This window comes from Anomaloglossus baeobatrachus, chromosome 1 (assembly GCF_048569485.1).
Source record: "Anomaloglossus baeobatrachus isolate aAnoBae1 chromosome 1, aAnoBae1.hap1, whole genome shotgun sequence".
Lineage (NCBI taxonomy): Eukaryota > Metazoa > Chordata > Amphibia > Anura > Aromobatidae > Anomaloglossus > Anomaloglossus baeobatrachus.
The window spans coordinates 416,732,556-416,753,021 of record NC_134353.1 but is presented as its reverse complement, the minus strand read 5'-3'; positions in this window follow the sequence as shown (position 1 = coordinate 416,753,021).

Here is a 20,466-nt window from a genome sequence, read left to right as displayed (position 1 = left end):
GGAGATGTCAGAGGAAGAAAGAACGGTTAGAACCTCTATGCCACAAACACAGCAAGGACTTGGTCCGCATGGATGCGCAAGACACATGAGCGCCTTCTTGCTGCACTACCTAAACATGACCCTCGGATTGTCAAAATTAGAAGTGATGATGACTACTGGGTTGCCACACTATTAGATCCCCGGTACAAGTCCAAATTTTGTGAAATAATTCCAGCCATAGAAAGGGACGCTCGTATGCAGGAGTATCAGCAGAAGCTGTTACTCAATCTTAGCTCGGCTTTTCCACCAAACGCCAGTGGTGCACAAAGTGAATCTCCCAGTTGTAATTTGACAAACATGGGACGGTCTCGTCATCAACAGTCTAACCGTACCAGCAGCACCATATCTGGTGCTGGTAACAGCAATTTTATTGAATCGTTTCATAATTTTTTTAGACCATCCTTTGCAAGGCCAACAGAGACAAGAAGTCTGACACATAGTCAACGGCTGCAGAGGATGATACAGGAGTATCTCCAAATGAACATCGATGCATGACTTTGCAACTGGAGCCTTGCTCATTTTGGGCTTCAAATCTTGAAAAATGTCCTGAGCTTGCCACTTACGCCTTGGAGATCTTGTCATGTCCAGCTGCCAGCGTTGTCTCTGAACGTGTCTTCAGTGCTGCTGGGTGTGTGCTGACAAATAAGCGCACGCGTCTGTCCAGTGTGGACAGACTAACGTTCATCAAGATGAACAAGTCATGGATCCGCAAGGACTTTACTACCCTTGTGTCATCCTGGGGAGAGTAAATGCTTGTGGATTTGGAATGTGTTTGATGCAAATCTACCTGTCAAGTTTGCAACTGGGGCACAAGTGCTGCCACTGAAGGGGTGTCTGTGGCCCAATTTTTGGAAAAAAGGGAGACTCCGCTTGGAGTAACCCTTGCTGTGTTTTACAGTTTTGTGTCCTGCCTTCAGGGTCCGAGTACCCCCTCTGTGCACGGTTTCCGGTCAGGTCTCCGGTGTCGGTACCGGTGGGCTCCAACCCTTCTCCAGTCCTCCTCGGATCTGCCGAGCCATCTTCCTGTCTCCTGCTAACGGAGACCACCATCTTCCACCTAGCCAAGGTACCAGGGCTCCGACCCTGGCACCGTTCAACTTGAACTTCCTCTGCTGGAGCTACACCTAGCTCCAGCCCACACTCCTCTCAACTTGAACTACCAACTTCACTATTTGTTTTCCCGCCCCGGGCTGTCTAGACCCCTAGGTGGGCGTTCCCTAACCGCCTGGTCCCGCCCACTGGTGTGCCTGTCTTGCCCTAGGGGGGGTGACTAGGGTTTCAGGTTGGCTGTATGTAACCTAGGTGAGGGAAGATGTTATGCGGGGGCCTTTGTGTGACTACCTGGTTTTGCCAGGGCATCACATTCCCCCTTGGTTTAATACAGACCGTCCGCGGGCTGTCCGACCACCAACATTTATTTAACAGGAACTGTAGAAAAGGTAGAAAACACAATTACAATTATAATAACATATGTACATCGAAGTATACTTTCATTCTTCCCTTACGGGAGGCACTTTGCTTAAACGTTACGCATGCAAACCGGGTCGGGACGGACCGGGTCCTTCTCACCTCACTCACCCAAAACAACCTAGCCCTGATGTCACTTCTAAAACACACGTTGGCACCCCTTGCCCAAGTCCAGGTTAGGTCCGGGTGTTGCCCGTATGGGCCGGGTAAAAAGTTCCTTACCCGGCAGTCCTTTTTCAAGGGCCCCACGTCCAGGGGACCCCTGACCCGGAGGGTAGTCACCGATTTTGGTGGTGACTGGGCCTCGGCCGACTGTACGCCAGGCCCTTCCTCCAATCAGCCTCTCCAGAGACTGCGGCGGGTGAGAAGGTTTGTCAGGGACTATTTACAAGGCCCAAAAGTTTTTGGGTTGGCTTTCCAGTCCAAAGCCATGGTCCATTAACTGTAAATGAGACTTTAACTGTAAACGGTCCCAACGGGGACTTGCATAACTGGGTTAGCCGGGATTTCGCTACCACTGCTGCATGGGGCCGTATGGCTCACTTGGCCCCCGAGGGTCAGCATTCCGGGACCAGCTGCAATGCATCCCGGAGCTTTGAACTTTCATCAGGAATGAAGGTGGTATAGCAGGTGATGCTGCTGCTTCAGGGAGCGGTGACGGCCGGCACTCTCCCATCACATAGGAAACAGGCTCCAGCTCCGGGCAGGTCAACGAGGTCGAAACACTCTGGGTACTTTTCTCCCGACCCGACACCGTGCGGGTAGCTCGGCTCTCACGGGCCCACACCACGGCCACCATTCTCCGGACCTCCGCTTTCCACTCCAGCGCCTGTTGCAGTGACTGCGACTGCACCCGGACACAGAATCTCACCAGCTCCTGCTCCAGCCAGGCAGTGGTTCCCATCGGTAAGCAATCTGATTCATGTCCCTCCGCGGGGATCACCACTCCGCCTCGGGGCGCCGCCGCTCCAGCCGTCGGCGCGGCTCCAGCATCAGGTTTAGGAGCAGACATCTTCCCGCTTCTCCCCCTCGGTCTTTTGCCAGCACCCCTTCATGCGGCTGGTTAGTTTCGTTTTACGGCCTCGGGGTTTACCTTCCGGCCGTGTACCCAGGGAGCGGGGCTTCAGCTTTGCGCCCTTTCTTGCGGGAGAAGACTCTGGGCGGTAGTTCTTCGCACCCAAAAATGGCAACAAAAATGGCGACTTCTGAAAATTTCTCAACGGATCACCGCTGACTGTCCAATTCAAGGCGCACTTCCACCGGGTAGGTGGATGGGTCTGAATCCTGTTCGTGGCGACAAGTTTCGGGGTGTGCAGCCCCCCATGCCAGTAGCCAATGCTGCTCGAATCCGAGGCCTACAGTACAGCTTGAGGGGTTCCCCGGACCCGGGGGTCGCGCGGTCACTCCGAATAAAAAGGGGATGTATTTGTACGGGATTGATTGTAGAACGTCTGTGACGCCACCCACGGTGTGTGGTGAAGTGGGACACCACCGCTGCTGTCGTGGGATACCCGGGGGAGATGTATAGGCAGCCGGATGTTAACCCCTCCGTGGGTAGGGATGGTTGCCCCGGGGCCCAGTGTTTTTGTGCAGGCTATGGCGATAGCAGGGGCTTGCATGCCCAGATGGACCAGGGGATAGTAGGTTACTCCCTATTGAATGAATCACACGAATCTTTTAGTAAACCAAGGTGCTGGTGGCCGGCCGCCGCGGCCGGTTGTACGCTGGTCCGCCCACCCGGTCTGATGGTCGCTGCCCTTTCCTCTGCACTGTTTTTGTGTATTGTGGGTTGCCTGGCTTGGAACTCAGGAGTCCGCTCCCGGCTTTCTGTATGCCTAAGGAGCTGTGCCCGCTGACGCTGACCCGTGGGATCAATGGGCCCTGGCGGTTGCCCTATCCCTCTCTGTGGGTGGTTGTCTTCTTTTGGGACTTTGGTTGGGACAGGACCTATAATCCTGCCCTCAATCGGTTAATTAGCTAGGTCGTTGGTTTCGGTCCTGGCTTCAGGGTCCAAGTACCCCCTCTATGCACGGTTTCTGGTCAGGTCTCCGGTGTCGGTACCGATGGGCTCCAACCCTTCTCTGGTCCTCCTCGTATTTGCCGAGCCGTCTTCCTGTCTCCTGCTGACGGAGACCACCGTCTGCCACCTAGCCAAGGTACCAGGGCTCCGACATTGGCACCGTTCAACTTGAACTTCCTCTGCTGCAGCAACACCTAGCTCCAGCCCACACTCCTCTCAACTTGAACTGCCAACTTCACTACTTGTTTTCCCGCCCCGAGCAGTCTAGACACCTAGGTGGGAATTCCATAACCGCCCTGTCCCGCCCACTGGTGTGCCTGTCTTGCCCTAGGGGGGGTGACTAGGGTTTCAGGTCAGCTGTATGTAACCAAGGTGAGGAAAGATGTTATGTGGGGCCTATGTGTGACTACCTGGTTTTGCCAGGGTATCACAGACATATCTAGAAAAGAGCTATTCCTTGTCTCCAGGTGTCTCTTATCCTGCTTTTTCATCCATATTAAGGACCACCCCAGAGAGGATTTAGTATCCACTCAGATTTTGGAAAACTCTTGGTGAGATTACCTGAGGTGGCAGTCACAGGGAGAGAAATATTGGGCTGCTGTAAATGTGGCACCCCTGAGTGTCAGGTGCCACAGGGTACTGCATCCAACCCCAGATTCCTGGAAAACCAATGCCGGTAACCACCACAATACACACACAAATCCACGCCCTTTTCCCCAGACTGTGTAACAGGCTAGCGATTTAACTGATGGATGACCACTTATTGGTGGAGACTCATCCAATCCACTAGTCAGAAACCTGGGAGGAGGAGGGGCTAGTCAGTGCAGTTGACAGGAGACAGACATCTTGAAGACCAGTTAGTTAGCAAGAGATTGACTGAGTAGTAAGTGGGTCAGTCATAAGTCCCTGCTCAGACAGAAAGTGTAAAGTGACTGACTGGGCAAAAGGAGTATGGTTGCCAGGGAGAGTACGGGGAGTACTCACTGGACCAAGCACAGACGGGGTACAGAGCCTTAGTTCAGGAAAACGCTTCAGGCTTACCTGATAACAATCTGCCCGGTAAGGGTGTAGTGCCCCTGAGCCACTCAGGCCACTACTAGGTACTGCATCCCCCACAAGGATGCAGGGCCTACCCTTTGGAACCTGGAACACCAGTGCCAGTAATGTTGCGTACGGGGGCCGGGCCGCTGCAGGGGCTGCTCGGATCCGGGTTCGTTACTGCGGCTCGAGTGGTGGCCGGACCCGAGGCTCTTACGGCTGTCCATCCTCACAACCGTAGCAAGGGAGTATTTACAGGGGATTGATTTGTCGGTGATGCCACCCGTGTGTTGCTTTGATTGATGGTGACACCGCCGCTGCCTGGTGATGGGATGCCCAGGACTTATGGAGCGGGGCAGCAGGATTGAATCCCCTCCACGAGTAGGGGAGGTGTAGTACCGGGGCCCAGGTGTATGGGAGCAATGGCTGCTGAAGGTGACGTACAGGGTTGGGACGGGGGTAAAGGTGTACTCAAAGTTCACAAGAATTACACACAGAGTCCAGTGGTAAACCAAATTGCCAGTGACCAGTCGCCTCCGGCGGGTGTATTAGGGTCCCACACCTGGGTGAAGCAAACAGGGGTCCCTTCCTCCTGCATAGAGTTGAGCGATGTTCGAAGTTCGAGATTCGCCAATTTCATGTTCGAGTGATTTTGGGGGTGCTCGAGATCGAACTCGAACGCGAGCTTTATGCTAAAAGCTTGATAGCTCGAGTTACGTTCGAGAACGGTTCGATCAGCAAAAAGCCTAGCTAGTTACTAGCTGGCTTTTCACTGTAATAGTGTGAGTCACTCTGTGATTCACACTATTATCTAATTTCAGTGTATAGTGTGCGGGGGCGGCGCGTTTACATCAGTGCTGCTGGGATAATGGTGATCGCCATTTTTTTTTTTTTTCACCTAAGCGTGTGTGCAGTGGGGCGGCCCAGCATGTCAGCCAATCCCAGACAGACACACACAGCTAAGTGGTCTTTTTTGCCAGACAAGCAAGGGCATGTGTCATAGGCTGTCCATGTCACATGTCCTTGCATTATAAATACGGCCATTTTCCCTCATGGCGCCATTATCTGCTTTCTGCGTGTAGGTGACAGTCACCGCTCACACAGCTCCTGTCGCCGCTCCGGCTGTGTACGCTATACACACAGCACTCTACAGATTATGGACAGAAGTTTATTTCAGCCCTTTTCAGGGCTCACTTCCTCGGGCTCAGAGCCATAGGTGACAGTCAGGTCTGTGGAAACGCTGTATACAACTTCAGATAACAGCGTCTGTGTACCTAAGCTCAGGGAATTCCTTGCTGCATTTCACCATTAGGAGGGATAGAAAGTGAGGCTTCCTTTCATGTCCACTGACCCAGAGAACCCGGCCACTGTACCCACCTGACCACTTTTGCCACGCTATTTTTATAGCAAACAGTGCTGAAACTTAGTGCTGTGTTTTTAAAAATGAGCCAAGACTTTGCTAGACCATCCCCGGTGTCATCCGGGCGACAGCTAAGGCTGGCGTCTTTTGGAATGTGCTTGATGCAAATCAACCTGTCCAGTTTGCAACTGGGGCCCAAGTGCTGCCACTGAAGTGGTGTCTGTGGCCCAATTTTTGGAAAAAAGGGAGACTCAGATTGGAGTAACCCTTGCTGTGTTTTTAAAAATGAGCCAAGATGAATAAGTCATGGTTCAGGAAAGACTTTGCTAGACATATCCCGGTGTCATCCTGGGGACAGTTAAGGCTGGCGTATTTTGGAATGTGCTTGATGCAAATGTACCTGTCAAGTTTGCAACTGGGACACAAGTGCTGCCACTGATGGGGTGTCTGTGTGGCCCAATTTTTGGAAAAAAGGGAGACTCCGCTTGGAGTAACCCTTGCTGTGTTTTTAAAAATGAGCCAAGATGAACAGATCTGGGATCAGAAAAAACTTTGCTAGACCTTCCTCGGTGTCATCCGGGCAACAGCTAAGGCTGGCATATTTTGGAATGTGCTTGATGCAAATGTACCTGTCAAGTTTGCAACTGGGGCACAAGTGCTGCCACTGAAGTGGTGTCTGTGGGGCCCAATGTTTGGAAAAAAGGGAGACTCCGCTTGGAGTAAACCTTGCTGTGTTTTTAAAAATGAGCCAAGATGAACAGATCTGGGATCACCAAAGACTTTGCTAGACCTTCCCCGGTGTCATCCGGGCGACAGCTAAGGCTGGCGTATTTTGGAATGTGCTTGATGCAAATGTACCTGTCAAGTTTGCAACTGGGGCACAAGTGCTGCCACTGAAGTGGTGTCTGTGGGGCCCAATTTTTGGAAAAAAGGGAGACTCCGCTTGGAGTAAACCTTGCTGTGTTTTTAAAAATGAGCCAAGATGAACAGATCTGGGATCACCAAAGACTTTGCTAGACCTTCCCCGGTGTCATCCGGGCGACAGCTAAGGCTGGCGTATTTTGGAATGTGCTTGATGCAAATGTACCTGTCCAGTTTGCAACTGGGGCACAAGTGCTGCCACTGAAGTGGTGTCTGTGGCCCAAGTTTTGGAAAAAAGGGAAACTCCGCTTGGAGTAACCCTTGCTGTGTTTTTAAAAATGAGCCAAGATGAACAAGTCATGGTTCAGCAAAAACTTTGCTACCTATCCCGGTGTCATCCTGGGGACAGTTTAGGCTGGCGTATTTTGGAATGTGCTTGATGCAAATCAACCTGTCCAGTTTGCAACTGGGGCACAAGTGATGCCACTTAAGTGGTGTCTGTGGGGCACAATTTTTGTGAAAAAAGAGAGACTCTGCTTGGAGTCTCCTTACTGTGTTTTACATGATTTTAGAAGGGCATGCCATGCCTATATCTGTGTCTCCTCCTCTTTTTCCTCGTCTAGCTGTTTAGTTTTCGCATGGGTATTTGTCCTTGTCACTCTCCCATGTGTTTGTGTTGTCTTGGGAGTTGTTTGGCACCTTTTGGACACCTTTGAGGGTGTTTTCCAGGTGTTTTTAGGTGTTTGTGATTGCCTCCCATTGTTTTCAATGGGGTTCGAGAGGTTCGTTGAACGGCTCGTCGAACAGCTCGTCGAACGGGGCACCGAACTCTAGGGGGGTGGCTCATTTCTACTTCTGCACTCAGTGTTTGTGTCTTCACTGGGACAACTCCGCTTGGAACTGGGAAGTCCACTCCCGGTACTGTGTTTGTTGGGAGCTGTGGCCCGCCAAATCTGATCCTTGGGATCTCTGTGGGTTCTGATGGACACCCTATCCCCCGCTTTGGGCTTCCATTTCGCTCTCTGGGCTTCTGTAGAACAAGGCCTGAAACCTTGCCCCCCGGCTGGTCAATTAACAAGGGGCTTGCAACCTTGTACCCCGACTGTGCACAGCCTTCGGACTGGATTCCCGCTGTCGGCACCAGCGGGCTCCAACCCTGCCCCGGTCTACTTAAGGTCTACCGTGACCGGATCTCCATTGCCTGTGGCCCTGCTTGCCGTCTGCCACCTAGTCCAGTAGTCCAGGGGCCCCAACCCCTGACTCCACTGCACTCCACACTCCTCTACAGTCAACTATCAGAACTCAACTCCAAACTTCAACTCTTGTGTCCCCGCCCCTGACACCTCAGGACTCCTAGGTAGGCGCTCCCATCCGCCTTGTCCTTCCCACTGGTGTGTCCCTATTGTCATGAGGGGGTGACTAGGCTTTACTGGCTGTTGTTGTACACCTGGGTGTGGGTTTTGTGTTGGAATGCCAAGGAGGGTCGAGTATGGTACAACTGTCGCGGACGGGTGCGGCCTCCGCTGCGGCAACCGGGGCTGCTCGAGTGGCGCTCGGAGTCGAGATCGTGTCCTGGGCTTGAGTGGTGACCGGACCCGGGGTTCGTGTCCCCGCCCGTCCTCGCACACAGTGAAAAAGAGAGGTATTTACAGGGGAGATTGTCTGTGACGCCACCTGTGGGTTGCGGTGATGGGATGGTGGCACCGCCGCTGCCTCTCGGGGCCGGCGTCCGGGACCGATGACGTGGGGGCAGCAAGATGGTATCCCCTCCACGGGTAGGGAAAGGTGTAGTCCCGGGGCTCAGGTGTAGGTAAGGAGCAGGGCTGGGGCGCTGTCGGCAGATTGGACCGGATGGCACCGGTGTACTCACAATTAGGAAGAAATCACACCAAGTCTGTATTGTAAACCAAGGCCGGATGCCGGTTGTCTCTGGAGGGGTGTGCTGGTCCCGCACATGGGTTGGCAATGTAGGGGCCCTTCCTCCTGCACTTGTGTCTTGTGGTGTATGGATTAACCCCGCTTGGAACGGGAGAAATCCAGTACCCTGCAGCTTTGGACGCAGAGGGAGCCGTTGCCCGCAGACACTGACCCGTGGGACTTCAATGGGTTCTTGGCGGACACCCTGTCCCCCGCGTTGGGCTGCCGGTCTGCTCTATCTGGGCTTCTCTTTTTGGGAACAAGGCCTGGTACCTTGTCCTGCTGGTCAATTAACAAGGGGCTTGAAGCTTGCCTTGTCCTAGGGTCCAGGTACCCCGCCTGTGCACGGCTTCTGGACCGCATTCCCGTTGTCGGTATTGGTGGGCTACAACCCTATCCTGGTCCACTTCAGGTCTCCCGCGACCAGATCTTTGTCGCCTGTGGCCCCACAAAGCCGTCTGCCACCTAGTTGGTCCTCCCGTGGTCCAAGGGCTCCAACCCTGACCACACTGTACTTCAGCTCCTGTCACCGACTCCATTCCACTGCACAGTGCCTCAAACTGAAACCCAAACAACCGAACTGAGGCACAGATTTTGAACGTTACGGAAACAGTTACCAACTACCCTTTTTCCCACCACCCAAAACACCTTCTGGTGGGTGTCTCTGTCAGTGTCTGGGTCAAAGTTCCGCAACCTGTATCATCCCAAAGGGTCCCTTGAACCGAAACCCTTTGGCCTGGAGGGTAGTCACGAGTTTCCGTGGTGACTGGGCCTCGGCCAACTCCACCTTAGGCTCTTCCTCCAACCGACCTCTCCAGAGGGTGCCGCCTCCTGGCGGTGAGTAACAAGAAGGTAGATGGGGGTTATTTACATGACCCAAGAAAGTTTTTGGGGCGGTGTCGCCAGTCCTGACACCAATGTCCATTTTTAACAGTTAACGGGGGTAAACATTTTTTTAAACAGCTGTAAATCAGGTGAAGTACGCAGTTAAATGGCATTTCTATTTGCTTATACATTACTATTTACATAGGCATACAGGCTTCACTCATTTCCTATATCTGAGTGGTGGCTGATCTAGGTTAGGGCGTGGGGACCTCCTTAACCCTAAGTTCTCTCCTAGGCTCAGTGGGGTTAGACTACCTATGGGTTCCGCACTCCTTGTGTTAGGTAAGATTGTCAAAGACCGCCGGGTGCGGGGCATAAGTATAGGTGCAACCCTAGGTGTATGTGTAGGTTCAGGGTTAGCAGGCCTCTCTGGTTCTGGCTCTTCCACGGGTTGTGGGAATGTTAGAACGGGAACGATCACGGCCCCATTTTGCATAGGCCAATCTGCTGGGAAGTCACCTAGGAAAGTGTGGATCACCTCTTTGCTTCTTTCCGCACCCGGGACTGGCGTGGGCACTTCTTCCACGACCGTCAGGGGTTCTGTGCCCCTTTTCAGGTGGTCCTTTGAGACGGTAGCTGTAGTTTTCCCTTGGTCTCGACTGACAAGATAAGTCTTTTGATTCCCGGGATCAGAGGCTTGTATGACATAGGGGACTTTCTCCCACTGGTTATCCAACTTATCCAGTCTTCTCTTCCTCTTCAGTACCACGTCTCCCGGTACAAAGGGGGCAGCTTTTGCCTGTTTGTTGAAGTGCTGCTCTTGCCTTTTCCACCTTTGGTTCAGATTCTCTTCCACATATTTTTGAATCTGTCGATACTGCATCTGACATTTAGAATTCCAATCCGTAGTCGGGGAGATGGTTTCGGGCACTTCGACATCCATGTCAAGATCCACTGGTAACCTCCCGGGCCTTGCCCTCATTAGGTAAGCAGGCGTATACTTAGTAGAACTGATGGGAATGTGGTTGTACATGTCTACTAGATCGGGCAACTTCTCAGGCCACTGTTTCCGCTCTTTGAGGGGTAGAGTCTTGAGCAGGTTGAGAACTAGATGATTCATCTTCTCACACATCCCATTGGTTTGGGCATGGTAAGGCGTAGTACGTATCTTCCTGCATCCATACAGACTACAAAATTCCTTGAAGATCTTCACCTCAAAGGCAGGGCCTTGATCCGTAAGGATCCTCTCAGGGTACCCATGCGGTCTACAGAAGTGCGCCTGGAAGACTCTGGCTGCAGTACGGGCCGTTAGATCCTTAACGGGTACCACGACCATGAACCTTGAGTAATGGTCCACTATGGTGAGGGCGTATGTGTACCCGCTCCGGCTTGGCGTCAGCTTGACATCATCTAGAGAAACGAGTTCCAACGGCTGGTTGGTGATGATCAGCTACAACGGGGCCTTCTGGCTGGTACCCTACTTTCTCCTTAGCACACAGGGACCACAATCCCGATACCATGCTTCAATGGATTCCCTCATTCCAGCCCAATAGAAGCGCTCCCTGAATAGCATTTCCAACTTCTTCCAGCCGAAGTGTCCAGCTCCATCATGATAGGCATCCAAGACCATTGGCACGTATGCTTAAGGTATGATTATCTGACAGATCCTCTCGTGCATCTTGGGGTTGATCAGTCTTCTGGACAACCTCACTGTAAGTACAACCGGCCCCTCTCTTTCCACAACCTTCGGGCTTCTGCCGGGGCAGTGGGTTCTAACTTGGAACCAGCCTGTGAAATCAGCGTCTTGACCAGACTGACGGCAGGATCTTTATCTTGTGCTTCTTGCCAGCCATGATGGGGTAACGGGTTGAACGTTGCCTCCTGTTGATTGCTGTAGTGCTTGATATTTTCCAACGTGTCAGGTTGATGGAATGCTGGCAACTCAATCTCTTCCAGCTCATCTTCATCTATTCCACCATTGGGCAGGTGTGGCATCCTAGACAACGCATCAGCATTGGTGTCCTTCCGACCGGCTCTGTATTTTATGGTGAAGTAATAGTTTGCCAGCCGGGCAACCCAGCGTTGCTCTAGGGCACCAAGTTTCGCTATATCCAGGTGAGTTAAAGGATTGTTGTCAGTATATTTGGTGAACTTCGCAGAAGCCAGGTAATGCTTAAACCTCTCTGTCACAGCCCAGACGAGTGCCAGGAACTCCAGCTTGAAAGAACTGTAATTCTCCGGGTTCCTCTCTGTCGGTCGGAGCTAACTGCTTGCATAAGCTATCACCTTCTCCTTTCCATTCTGCATTTGGGACAGGATGACCCCTATTCCCAAGTTGCTGGCGTCCGTATACAATATGAATGGCAGACCGTAGTCTGGGTATGCCAGGATCTCTTCTCCAGTCAGGGCCGACTTCATCTGTTGAAAGGACCTTTCCTGCTCCTCACCCCATGTGAATGGGGACCCAGAAGCCTTGCCATGCTGAGTTTGCCCGACTAGGAGGTCCTGCATAGGAGCTGCCATCTTGGTGTATCCTTTGACAAAGCGGCGATAGTAGCCCATCAGGCCCAAGAACTGTCGCACCTCTTTGATGGTGGTAGCTCTCGGCCAGCTCTGGATGGCTGTTATCTTCTCTGGATCTGGGGCCACACCCTCTGCGCTCACCACATGCCCAAGGTATTGGACCTTAGGCTTCAGCAAGTGGCACTTGGATGGTTTCAACTTCATTCCATACCTGGAGAGGGCTTCGAAGACTTCTGCTAGATGTTCTAGGTGATCTTCGTACATCTTTGAATAGACAATGACGTCATCCAAGTATAACAGTACCGTCTCGAAGTTGTGGTGTCCCAAGCAGCACTCCATCAGCCTCTGGAAAGTTCCGGGTGCATTGCACAACCCGAAGGGCATGTTGTTGAACTCGCAGAGTCCCATTAGGGTGGCGAAGGCGGTTTTCTCACGGTCTTCCTCAGCAATGGCCACTTGCCAGTAGCCACTAGTGAGATCAAGGGTAGAGAAGTAATTAGCTGTTCTCAATGCCGCTAGTGATACTTCAGTACGGGGAAGTGGATACGCGTCCTTATGGGTTATCTGATTGATCTTCCGATAGTCCACACACATCCTCATGGTACCATCCTTCTTCTTTACCAGAACCAGCGGCACTGCCCAGGGGCTACAGCTATCACGGATAACCCCCGCCTCCTTCATGTTCCTCAACATGTCCTTGGCGCACTGGTAATGTGCAGGTGGTATTGGCCTATACCTCTCCTTGATGGGTGGATGTGCACCTGTGGGAATGTAATGTTGGAGCCCCTTGATCCTCCCAAAGTCTAACGGGTGTTTGCTGAAGACCTGCTTGTACTCCTGCACTACCCTGTAGACCCCCTTCTTGTAGTGTGAAAGTGTGGAGTCAGTGCCTACATGTAATTCCTCACACCATTCTTCTGACTGACTTGGTGAGTCTTCACTGACCGGTAGGGGTGTAGGCTTAGTGGGGGCTGCTGCTTGGATGACATGTGTGTCTACCGTGAACAGCTTGGTAATAGTGGCATATCTTGGTAGCCTAACCACCTCCTCACCGCAATTCATCACTCTCACGGGCACTCTTCCCTTCCGGACATCAATCACTCCTCTGGCTGCCAAAACTGTGGGCCAGTGTTCTGAAGGCAGGGGCTCCACCACTGCCTGATAATCTTGTCCTCGGGTACCTACAGCTGCCCTACACCAAATCATCATTTCACTCCGCGGAGGCACTACAAGGGGTGCTACATCCATTACTCGCACACCGCCAATCTCTTCACCAGATAGGTTCACCTGTTGCCGCTGCAGGAGGGCACGGATTTCACATTGCAGAGCCCTCTGCCAGCCCACTCCTGCAGTTGCAGACAGCTGCTGAAGCAAATTCAACACTTCCCCCATGCAATTTTCAATAACATTGGTCCCTAGGACCATTTTCGGGTTACGGTCACTAGTGTGTCGCGGGCGGGGAGGGAGCCGTCGCTGCTGCGCTCTCGCTGGCACTCGGGTCCAGCGCTGCTGCTGCTGCTCAGTGGCTCGAGCGGTGGGCCGGATCCGGGGACTCGAGCGGCGATCCTCGCCCGTGAATGAAAGGGGTTTGGGGAGTTGGTCAGTGACGCCACCCACGGTTTGTGGTGAGGTTGGGACACCACTGCTGCTCTGGACGGGGATCCCGGGAGCGATGACAGGGAGCATCCGAGATGTTTCTCTCCCCTCCGTGGGTAGGGGGTTGGTGGTCCCGGGGCCCGGTGAAGTAGGACGGGGAGGCAGGGTTGGCGAGGTGCAGGGTCGCGGGGGCAGCGTGGTGCCAGATGGCACGGTGGTACTCACTCAGCCAAGAATGGACACAGAGTCTCCGGTAAAACAAACGGCTGGATGGACGGGTCCCGCAGCCGGCTGCTGTGGTTACTCCCGGTAGGTTGATGGTGGCTGCCTTTCCCTGCACCTGTTGTGTATCTTCGGTCCCGATGGCTTCCCACCGGTAACCCGCTCCCCAGCTTGGATATGGGCCGGAGGAGCCCTTTTGCCCGCAGGCTCTGGCCCTGGGATATCTAACTGTGGCGGTAGCTGTATTTCATTTCTCAGTTTGGATGGTTGCCTTCAGTCGGGTCTTTGTTGCTAGGAAACCCCGGAGGTTCCGGTTGCTAACGGATTTGACCGGTTTAACGGCGACTCCAAGCCTGGTCGGGGTCCGTAGGCCCTGTTGCCTTGTGCTGGCTTCTCTTCGCTCCCCGGTTCGGTACCGGCGGGCCACCGCCCATCCTCGGTCCTACGGTTCCGCGTCGATCGGCCTCTCCTGCAGACGACCACCACCGTCTGCCAACCTTGCTCTCGGTGCCTGGGCCACGTACCCGGACACGGTCAGTCTGCTCCTCTACCACTACGTCACTCCTTCTCCTTCACTCTCCCTAACTACACTCTACACTGACTTCCTTTCCCGCCTCCAGGTCTGTGAACTCCTCAGTGGGTGGGGCCAACCGCCTGGCTCCTCCCCACCTGGTGTGGACATCAGCCCCTGGAGGGAGGCAACAAGGATTTGTGTGTGACTGGTGTGCCTATCTCGGGGTGTGGGGTGTGTTGTTGCAGTGCCTGTGACGACCTGGCTAGTCCAGGGCACCACAAGTGTCATTCTGCACCACTATGAGTCCTTGGTGCTCTAATTCCACCCTGCCCACCTTAAGGGTCACTTCCTTAAACCCCACTTGGGTCATAGGGAGTCCATTGGCTGCAATAATAATCAGGCCAGAGTCTGGCGGGGTAAGGTCGTCATCAGACCAGTAACGCTTATACAGTATATGAGGTATAGTCGTTACCTGTGAGCCGGTGTCCAGGTGAGCGAACGTCAGGATCCCATCCACGGTGAGGGAGATGATGGGGCGGCCTCCGACATACCGCTCATGCCAATCAGCTGGGCCTTGTTGGTCTATTCCTGAGGATTGGCCCTTGGCCTCAGGGGTGGCCTGTTTAAAGGACACCGACGGGAGTAATGGCCGGTCTTGTTACACCTATAACAAACAGGTTGTCCATACCGGTTGTTGCTCCTTCTCTGCATCCAGGGGACGTCTTCAGGGTTGTCGGCGAGCTGGATCTTCTCTGGCAGCTTGGGCTTTGATTGTAGCTGCATGGCCTCGAGGATCCTGGCAACGTCTTTGCTCAGCTGCTGCATTTGGGAATTCAGTTCACCGGGAACTCCTGGAGACTCTGTTGGCACTGCAGGTGCTGGTAAAGTCAGTAGAGGGGGCTTCACCAGCAAGTGAGAGGTGCCTGCCAGCCAGGATGATGATGTAGGATCACTGGCTTCAGGGGCCTGCAGAACCTTTATGGCTCTTTAAAACTGCAAAGTCTATGTCTGGATGCTCCAGGGCCCACAGCTGCAGCTGTTTGCGGTCCTCCGCCGACCCCAGCCCCTGCAAGAATTTTTCCACCAGAATTTTGTTGCTCTCCGGCTCATTAATCGGATCTACGAGCCTTAGGGTACGCAGAGCGGTTTGTAGTCTCAGGGCGTAGTCCCGGATGCTGTCCTGGGGACACTGCTTGCAGTTATAAAAGTTCATTTGTAACTCCGCCTCCATACGGGTCTCGAAAGCAACTTGCAGCTTATCAAATATGGTGGGTACGAAGGCCCGAACCTCATCAGTCCATGTCTCAACCTCCTGCTTGGCTGCGCCTGTCAGCTGTCCGAGCACCACGGACGCACGCTGCCTGCCGGTCATTGCAAACATATCGAGGACAGTACATATCTTTTTCTTGAATACCTGCAGGGGGTCAGGTCGGCCATCATACTGGGGCAGCCAGGCGGCACAGGCACATAAGGCAAAGTAATCGGCATGACTTGCGTGACCGCCGGGATCGCGGGGTCCGCCGCTGTTGCGACCGGAGCGGGGCCTGCTGCTTCTCTGTCATCCTGTACGGCAGCGGGAGCCACGGCTCCATCATCACCATTGGGCGCCGACATCCTTTCATCCTTTCACCATTTGTTTTCAACAGCAGTCTCTCGAGACCCACTGTCCTTTGCGACTTCCTGCTTTGGGAGTCACCAGGTTCCGCCTGCGTTCTTAGAGGCGGAGCTTCGGCTTTGCACCTTTTTCGGGGAAGAAGATGACACTGTTGTTGTTTTGGCACCAAAGATGGCGGGCAAGATGGCGGCAGTTCAAGATTTTGGAGCGTTTCACGGATTTCAAAGAAAGGCGCACGGCATCTACTGATGGGGTAAGAATCCTACTTGTGATGCCAGTTTGACGCCCTGGGCAAGCCAGGGGTCACAGGTCATAACACCACCACACCCTACACCCCAGTTAGGAACATCAATGCTACACTAAAATCCTTGTTGCCTTCCTCCAGGGGCTGATGTCCACACCACGGGGTGGGCCAGGCGGTTGGCTCCGCCCACCGAGGAGTTCACAGCCCTGGAGGCGGGAAAACCAGGCTGATAGAGTTTGGAAGTGAAAGTAGAAGGAAGTGAAGTGGTAGAGGCGCTTGAGAGAAGGAGTAAAAAGTGACAGTTGAAAGCCTGAAGCTGGTCCGGGTATGTGCCCCGGACTGAGAGACAGCAAGGTCAGCAGACGGCGGTGACTGTCTGCAGGGGTGACTGCTTGGAGGTTGCTGGAAGGACCACGGACGGGTGGTGGCCCGGCGGTACCGGAGCGGTATACGAAGAGCAGTCAGCACCAGGGGCAGAGGCCTTTCGGATCCCGGAAAGGCTAGGAGTCGCCGTGAATTTGCCAAATCCGTTAGTGAAGGGGACCTCTGGGTCTCCCAACAAGCTAGTCCCGATCGAAGGCAACAGTCCAACCGTTACAGAGAGACACCGCCACCGCCAGGGCACCAGTTTCTCAGGGCCAGCGCCTGCGGGCAAGAAGGGGCTCCTCCGGCCCAGATTGAAGCCGGAGAGCGGGTTACCGGTGGGAACCCATCGAAACCATCATCATCTTAGGTGCAGGAAAAGGGACCGTCACCGTCACCTACTGGGGAATAGCAAGTGCAGCCGTCCGTGGGAACCGTCTTTCCAGCCGTGTGTTTTACCGAGAACTGTGTCATCGTCTCAGGCTGAGTGAGTACCACAGTGCCGTGAGGCACAGCGCTGCCCCCGCGTCCCTGCACCCCACCAAGCCCTGCATCACCCACCTCATCACTGGGCCCCGGGACAACCAACCCCCTACCCACGGAGGGGAGGACTAACATCTAGCTGCTCCATACCATCACTCCTGGGATCCCCCTACAGAGCAGCGGTGGTGTCAACAAATCACCACAACCGTGGGTGGCGTCACGGACAATAAACTATCCCAAAAACCAATCCCCTTTCACTCACGGGCGAGGAGCGCCGCTCGAGTCCCCGGGATCCGGCCCATCGCTCGAGCCACCGAGCAGCGGCAGCGGGCCGCAGCAGCCGCAGCGGCAGCCGGACCCGAGCAGTAGGAGAGCGCGGCGTCCCCTCCTCCACCCGCGACACCAGGTTTTGTGTTGTCGCGGATGGGTGCCTCCTCCGCTGCGGCAACCGGGGCTGCTCGAGTGGCGCTCTGGGATCGTGTTCTGGGCTCGATGGTGACCGGACCCGGGGCTCGTGCAACCGCCCGACCTCGCACAAAGTGAAAAAGGGAGGTATTTACAGGGGAGATTGTCTGTGATGCCACCCGTGGGTTGCGGTGATGGGATGGTGGCACCGCCGCTGCCTCTCGGGGCCGGCGTCCGGGACCGATGACGTGGGGGCAGCAAGATGGTATCCCCTCCACGGGTAGAGGAAAGGTGTAGTCCCAGGGCTCAGGTGTAGGTAAGGAGCAGGGCTGGGGCGCTGTCGGCAGGTTGGACCGGATGAAATCACACCAAGTCTGTATTGTAAACCAAGGCCGGATGCCGGTTGTCTCTGGAGGGGTGTGCTGGTCCCGCACATATGTTGGCAGTGTAGGGGCCCTTCCTCCTGCACTTGTGTCTTGTGGTGTATGGATTAACCCCGCTTGGAATGGGAGAAATCCAGTACCCTGCAGTTTTGGACGCAGAGGGAGCCGTTGCCCGCAGACGCTGACCCGTGGGACTTTAATGGGTTCTTGGCGGACACCCTGTCCCCTGCATTGGGCTGCCGGTCTGCTCTATCTGGGCTTCTCTTTTTGGGAACAAGGCCTGGTACCTTGTCCCGCTGGTCAATTAACAAGGGGCTTGAAGCTTGCCTCGTCCTAGGATCCAGGTACCCCGCCTGTGCACGGCCTCTAGACCGCATTCCCGTTGTCAGTACCGGCGGGCTACAACCCTACCCCGGTCCACTTCAGGTCTCCCGCGACCGGATCTTTGTCGCCTGTGGCCCCACAAAGCCGTCTGCCACCTAGTCGGTCCTCCCGTGGTCCAAGGGCTCCAACCTTGACCACACTGTACTTCAGCTCCTGTCACCGACTCCAACTCTGCCTCAAACTGCAACCCAAACTCAACTCCACCGAACTAACTGGTTCCCTCACCTCAAGACCCCTAGGTGGGCGTTCCCATGCACCTGGTCCCGCCCACTGGTATGTCCTGGCTGTCATGGGGGGGCGACTAGGATTTGTGGCTGGTGTTCCTATGTGTGGGAAGCGTATTGTTAATTCCCAAGGAGGAGGCGATTCCTGTACCCTTGGTGGGGGGTACAGTCATCTGTGACTACCTGGTTTTGCCAGGGCGTCACACTACCTCTATGACTACCTGTTTTTTCCAGGGCGTCACAGTAACACGAACACACACCTAAAATCCTAGTTCCCACACTACACTAGGGTGCACTGCCAGTCAAATAAGGTAAGGGCCACCCAGTGGGCAGAGCCTGGCCAGGGAACTAGACAGCCTGGTGGGAGTGGACGACAGGCAGTCAGTCAGGGAGTCGAGTGGTGCACAGTGAAGTGTATGGACGTGCCTCGAGCTGCGTCATGTAACGGTGACCTGGGGGCACAGGAGAGAGGTCACCAGGGCAGGTGCATCCAAGTACTTCAAGCTACGGGGACCCAAACTACACTGAGAGTGCTGGGGACAGAGCAACCGAGTCATTAAACTGGCACTAGAAATATAGGGACCGTCCACAGGTTAAAGTGAGTAGAGACAGTTTATTACAACCCTGGTGTGGTCTTCTTAATTGTAAAGTGCAAAGCTCCCATCTCACAAATCCCCTGGCCCATCCCTACCTGCGGAGGGCCAGCTACCATAGCTGCCATCACCATCAGCCCAGGGGTAATTCCACTAAGCAGCGGCGCTTCCATCCTATTAACCGCAACCCGCAGATGGTGTCACATGAACATTAACTCTTATATCCCATGTAAATGCTCCCTCTATAAAAAGCACCCAGGGCACGGGACCGGGCAACTGCCACCATAATGACATCCTCAATTATATATACTGCCTGGGACCGAGTACCCCATAACCCTGGGCGACACAGCTTTTTCCTGGCATCACAAACAGGATATGGACTAGACCAGATAACTCGGGTGATGTGTGCCTTCAAAACTGTATTTAATGAACTGTTTATGCAAAACTGTCACCATCTTTGATTGTTGTGAGAAAACGGGTTGAGCAAAAGGGCACGAAACTTTAAAAGCGCGTGAGCAGAAGTCCCGCCCACTAGTCCTGTAAGCACAGGCGGAAGTCGGCAGTAACCTGACCTGGAAGCTCCCAGAGTGCCCAGTCCTCGCTAGAGTAGTGAAAATAACCAAGGGGGAGACAGAAAGATATCGGCACCGGATGATGGGAGTGTAGTGGGGCCTTCCGCGGACATGCAGGGAGACTGGAACGCAGCGGGACCGGCTCCAGTATTACAAGTATGAGCCCCCGTGGCCGGAGCGGCCGTTCCAATAATGCCGATCACCTTACCATATGTACCCGGCGCGGCCTGGCTGCCCCAGTATGACGGCAAATCAGACGATTTGACTGGATTCAAAAAGAAAATTATGCTGGATATGTTCGTGATGACTGATAGGCAGCGAGCGTCTGTGGTACTGGGACAGTTAACGGGTGCAGCAGAGCTGGAGGTGGAAACTTGGTTAGATGAAGATCGGGCCTCAGTGACCACCATATTTGAGAAACTCAAGGCTGTGTTTGAGACCCGTACTGAGGCAGAGCTCCAAATGGGGTTTTATAACTGCAAATAGTGCTCCCAGGACAGTATCAGAGATTATGCCCTAAAGGGGGCTTTACACGCTGCGACATCGCTAATGCGGAGTCGTTGGGGTCACGGAATTTGTGACGCACATCCGGCCGCATTAGCGATGTTGCTGCGTGTGACACCGATGAGCGATTTTGCATCGTTGCAAAAACGTGCAAAATCGCTCATTGGTGACATGGGGGTCCATTCTCGATTATCGTTACTGCAGCAGTAACGATGTAGTTCGTCGCTCCTGCGGCAGCACACATCGCTATGTGTGACGCCGCAGGAACGAGGAACCTCTTCTTACCTGCCTCCCGGCCGCTATGAGGAAGGAAG